We start from the raw sequence: 6,334 nt of genomic DNA, 5'->3' as shown, positions 1-6,334 counted from the left end.
GGTCAGGGCGTGAGTTGGGGTGGGCATTCTATGTTTTGTGTTTCTATGTTGGGTTAAAGGTGTTGCCTGATATGGTTCTCAATTAGAGGCAGGTGTTTGACGTTTCCTCTGATTGAGAACCATATTAAGGTAGGCTGTTCTCACTGTTTGTTTGTGGGTGATTGTCGCTGTGTCTGTGTTTTGTTGCACCACACGGTACTGTCTCGTTCGTTCATTCGTTTTTCCTGTTCGTGCGTTCTTCGTTTTATGTAGTTCTCATGTTCAGGTCTGTTTAACGTCGTTTGTTGTTTTATAGTTTATTCAAGTGTATTTAGTGTTATTCGTGTTTCGTCTTGTTATTAAATTTCATTATGTCTTCATACCTCGCTGCGTGTTGGTCCGATCCATGCTCCTCCTCGTCTGAGGAGGAGAACGACTACGATGACCGTTACAGACTATCATTTGTTTTCAACAGAACAATGGCCCAAAACACATCTCCAGACTGTGTAAGGGCTATTTGACCAAGGAGAGTGATGGTGTGCTGCATCAGATGACCTGGCCTCCACAATCACCCGACCTCAACCCAATTGATACGGTTTGAGATGAGTTGGACTGCAGAGTGAAGGAAAAACAGCCAACAAGTGCTCAGCAAATATGGGAACTCCTTCAAGAAAGTTGGAAAAGCATTCCAGGTGAAGCTGGTTGAGAAAATGTCAAGAGTGTGCAAAGCTGTCATCAAGGCAAAGGGTGGCTACTTTGAAGAATTTCAAATATAAAATATATTTTGATTTGTTTAACACTTTTTTGGTTACTACATGATTCCATATGTGTTATTTCATAGTCTTTCATGTCTTCACTATTATTCTACAATGTAGAAAATAGTTTAAAAAAWAAWAWATAWAAAWAAAAMAAAAACCCTTGATTGAGTAGGTGTGTCCAAACTTTTGACTGGTACTGTATGGTGTTATTCCATAGTGGACTAAATGAGAAAAACGAAGGAACCCACACACTGCTCTTGATAGCATCACTGCTCCTTAATACGCTTTATGTATAAGACCTCTGACGAAGGCCGTGAGGAGTGATAATATCAAGAGCAATGTGTGGGTTCCTTTTTTTTTCTCATTTTATTCAACTGTTACCATGCACCTGCAAAGAAGATAGCTCAGATGTGCGAGTGCCTTTTGAATGGTGGACTAAATAAAATGGAGTGTTGCTGGCCTTTTATTCCACCCATTCCATTGGCCATAATGCAAATCACTATATATGAATTACATATTGGCTTATAGAGAATTTTTTTTAAATTTGTGCCAACGTAAAAGTGCCTTTGGGAGTAGTCAGTAGGGTCTGTAGAATCTACCGCACTTTAATGCTCTACGTTACTGCCTAAGTTGTTGGGAAAGTGGTCAAATCTGTCTTGCCTTCTACTTACTAAAACTACATACAGTGTACTAATTGTACTACATAATATTTACAAAATACTGTATAGGAAAATAAGTTCTAGGACCGGTGCTGGGTGCTGCATCAGCATTTTGAGGTCTTAGCACAAGCCCAGCGACCAACAATGTTCTGTTTAGTCTTTACTGCAGTGTGCTAAATCAGGGTCACACAGAGTGTTTCTTGGTAGTCTTAAATAAATCTACTTTGAAACAAAATGATGCACCTCACACACATGGGCTTAAAAAAAGAAGACACCTGTACCATGTCAGATATAGAGTTGAAATGTTTTCCGTTTTGAGTTTGCATCCCAATATTACACTTTATATACATCACAAGATCACTTTTAAGTAATGCTGATTTATTATGAAATTATGATAAATATGAATAACATTCTACCCAAGAGGCAACTAGAGTTTGGTCATTTGGTCATTTGACTGCAGGAAAGGGCTACAGACTTTAATGTTCTGAGTGATATGAGGAAACAAAGGTTAAATAACAATAGAGAGGAAGATCAGCAGTATTCTCACAGCAGGCTGCATTCCATGTGGTTGAAACTAGAGTTAAAGTTGTCAAGCCAGCAGGGTTTCTAGAGCTTGTGATGAGAATGATTAAAGCCACACACCTTAATTTGTCAATAACCTTGAAGACTGGGCTACCAACAAAAATGTTAACAATGGAACAAATGCATCCCATTACATTTTCACATGCAAATAGCACTTGATTTACGTTTAGAAACATATACATATATTGCCAAATTCTCTAAAACGATGTTAGAGGCAGCTTAGGGTAGAGAAATGAACATTGAATTCTCCAGAAACAGCTCTGGTGAACCTTCTCGCAGTCAGCATGCCAGTTGCAAGCTCCCTCAAAACTTGAGACATCTGTGGCATTGTGTTGTGTGACAAAACTGCACATTTTAAAGTGGCCTTTTYCTGTCCCCAGCACAAGGTGCACCTGTGTAATGATCATGCTGTTTAATCAGCATCTTGATATGCCACACCTGTCAAGTGGATGGATTATCTTGGCAAAGGAAAAATGCTCACAAATAGAGATGTAAACAAATTTGGTAAAAAAATTGAGATAAATAAGCTTTTTGTGCATATGAAACATTTCGGGGATTTGTTATGTCAGCTCATAAAACATGGGACCAACACGTTGCATGGGTTTGCACAACCGAGTAATTTCTGCACAAACTGTCAGAAACCATCTCAGGGAAGCTCGTCTGGATGCTCATCGTCCTTACCAGGGTCTTAACCTGACCGCAGTTCGGTGTCGTAACCGACTTCAGTGGGCAAATGCTCATCTTCGATGGCCACTGGCACGATGGAGAAATGTGCTCTTCATGGATGAATTTTGGTTTCAACTGTACCGGGTAAATGGCAGACAGTGTGTGTGGTGTCGTGTGGGAGAGCGTTTTGCTGATGTCAACGTTGTGAACAGAGTGCCCCATGATGGCGATGGGGTTATGGTATGGGCAGGCATAAGCTACGGACAACGAACACAATTGCATTTTATCGATGGGAATTTTAATGCACAAAGATACCGTGACGAGATCCTGAGGCCCATTGTCGCGCAATTCATCCGCCGCCATCATCTCATGTTTCAGCATGATAATGTTGCAAGGATCTGTAGAAGCTGACACAATTTGTGGAAGCTGAAAATGTCCCAGTTCTTCCATGGCCTACATTCTCACCAGACATGTCACCCATTGAGCATGTTTGGAATGCTCTAGATCGAAGTGTACGACAGCGTGTTTCAGTTCCTGCCAATATCCAGCAACTCTGCACAGCCATTGAAGGGGAGTGGGACAACATTCCACAGGCCACACTCAACAGCCTGATCAACTCCATGCAAAGGAGATATGTCGCGATGCATGAGGCAAATTGTGGTCACAGCAGAAACTGACTGGTTTTCTGATCCACGCCTCTACTTTAAAAAAAATGTATCTGCAACCAACAGATGCATATCTGTATTCCCAGTCATGTGAAATCCATAGATTAGATCCCAATGAATTTATTTCAATTGATTGATTTCCTTACATGAACTGGAAGTGCATGTTGTGTTTATGTGTTTGTTCAGTATATATACTGTACATCTGTAGTTCTTTCAACATGATGGCAAATTCAACACTGATTGGTTTGTGGCTACTCCTGGAAGTTTGCAGTTGTGTCTAAAAAAACAAAAATTTTCTCAAAACGGACCAGTAATAACAAGCAGGCCGTWCAACACAGTCCCTCTGAAGAAATCAACATATTTTGTTAGTATAGATACCATACATTAAGTTATTCAAACCATTTTGAAATGTGGATCCGGGATCCCAATGTCACACATCGGCCCCATTATTTATAGAAAGACCCTATTGCATTGATGGCAATGGAAGGGGCAGAGTTAAAAGTCCTGTTGGGTATTTTGACCTCAGTCCCCTATGAAATGACACCATATATCGATTCTACAGACCCTACTAGTACTCCCAATCCAACTTTTACATTGGCACAAAGAGTAGTTTTTCACTATAAGCCAATATGTCATTCATATACAGTGTTGCTTTGAGGACAATGGAGGGGGTGGAGTAAGGAGTTATCAGCACTGTATTAAACCAGTCGCCCAGCAAAAGAGACCAATTTAAGTTTTCCAGACTCTTGAGTAATTCCAATAACATATATAAGTGTATTTCTTTAATTATAGCCTAAACAGAACATTGATATTCCAAAAATGTAGCATGTCTTTGCAGGGGGACTCTTACTTTTWAAAAAAATATATAAATCCGGGATCGTCCTTCCAGCATAATATCCTGCTGCTAGTAGAACTGTAATGATTCTCTGGAAGGCGGGGGTAAACTTTTCTGGTGATGTCACTAGAGGTTTTTGAGGGATCCCACTTTTGGGCGGTTACTCTTCATTCCCTTCAATGATTACCCATATTGATCTCATTATTACATTTTGATCAGCACATTTTGATCAGCATATATTTGCAGCAGCTGATAGCCTACTGTGCCTTGAGTAGATAAATTAGACTACTGTGCACTGTTCTACCAATAATGCAATGATAAAACAATAAAATGTATGCCTAAAACAGGTTTCAGTTTCAAGTTTTATTAGTCATATGTATGATATACACTGTCCAACGAAATGAATACTGGCAAGTTCCTTCTCGACAATGCAACAACAATAAGAAATAATACAATATAAGAATATAATAGACATTTTAGCACAAGTATAATACAGGAAGGCACAATTTATAGTACAATATTTACACATGTATCAGAGAAGGGAGGATTGGGGGGTGTTTGAAATGTGTAGTATTAGCAATTGTAAATAAGAGTCTGGTAGCAGCAGTTGTGTAGTGTACATGGATGTACACTGAGTGTACAAAACATTAGGAACACCTTCCTAATATTGAGCTACACCCCTTTTTGCCCTCAGAACAGCCTCAATTCGTCTGGGTATGGTCTCTACAAGCTGTCGAAAGTGTTCCACAAGGATGCTGGCCCTTGTTGACTTCAATGCTTCCCACAGTTGTGTCAAGTTGGCTGGATGTCCTTTGGGTGGTGGATCATTCTTGATACACACAGGAAACTGTTAAGCGTGAAAAACCCAGCAGCAGTTCTTGACACACTCAAACCAGTGTGCCTGGCACCTACTACCATACCCCGTTCAAAGGAACTTAAATATTTTGTCTTGCCCATTCAACCTCTGAATGGCACACATACTGTACACAATCCATGTCTCAATTGTCCCAAGGCTTAAAAATCCTTCTTTAAAACCTGTCTTCTCCCCTTCATCTACACTGATTGAAGTGGATTTAACTGGTGACATCTGTAACGTCCTGACCAGAGTTCTTATGTGTTGTGCTTGTTTTAGTGTTGGTCAGGACGTGAGCTGGGTGGGCATTCTATGTTGTGTGTCTAGTTTGTCTGTTTCTGTGTTCAGCCTAATATGGTTCTTAATCAGAGGCAGCTGTCAATCGTTGTCCCTGATTGAGAATCATATATAGGAGGCTTGTTTTGTGTTGGGATTTTGTGGGTGGTTGTTTCCTGTGTCAGTGTTTGTGCCACACGGGACTGTGACGGTTAGTTCGTTTGTTATTTTGTATTCTTGTCTAGTTTTAATGTCATTAAATTATGGAAACTTACCACACTGCACATTGGTCCTCCGATCCTTCTCGCCTCTCCTCGTCTGATGAGGAGGACGACTTAGACAGCCATTACAACATCAATAAGGGATCATAGCTTTCACCTGGTTTCACCTGGCCAGTCTATGTCATGGAAAGAGCAGGTGTTCATAATGTTTTGTACAGTCAGTGTATACGTGTGTGTGTGTGTGTGAATGATCTAACCATTCACATTTTTGAATCCTCACAAAAGTAAACATTGTCTCCTGTCCATGGACAATAGGGGATTTGACTAAGATTAGAACAATAAAGGATAGGCTCGCATTTACAACACATTTTATAATAACACACCGTTATCTGATATTAATTGGGACCCATTTTCATATGTGCGCCGCCTTTTGACTATTGAGCACAGTACTGCTATTCAAGCAAAATAGACCAAGAAAGACCTTTGGCCTTATCAGTGGCGATTTCAGCATGTAAATCTTGGTAGGGGCAAAAAAAAAGAAAGTGGGATGTATGCCAGCAAAGTCACTACAACACAACACTAAACAATACATTAATTGAACTATAACGGTGACAAACGGTGCCCACAAACTGTTAGGGTCTACATAAAGCTGTCCCAACAGCAGTTCCAACATCTTACCACTGCAACATATGGGATCAGCGGAGCCTTGTCTGGCAGCGAAACAGTTCATTCAGCCTCATTTACTGCCTTTWAAAAAAAATTGCTGATATGGCTGACTTGGTTAAACAAATGTGGTTTCTAATGACAATTGAGGTGTACAAACTATGACGTAAGGGGACA

The sequence above is a fragment of the Salvelinus sp. IW2-2015 genome, linkage group LG8 (genome assembly GCF_002910315.2).
Source record: "Salvelinus sp. IW2-2015 linkage group LG8, ASM291031v2, whole genome shotgun sequence".
NCBI classification, from domain to species: domain Eukaryota; kingdom Metazoa; phylum Chordata; class Actinopteri; order Salmoniformes; family Salmonidae; genus Salvelinus; species Salvelinus sp. IW2-2015.
This window is presented reverse-complemented; position numbering follows the sequence as displayed.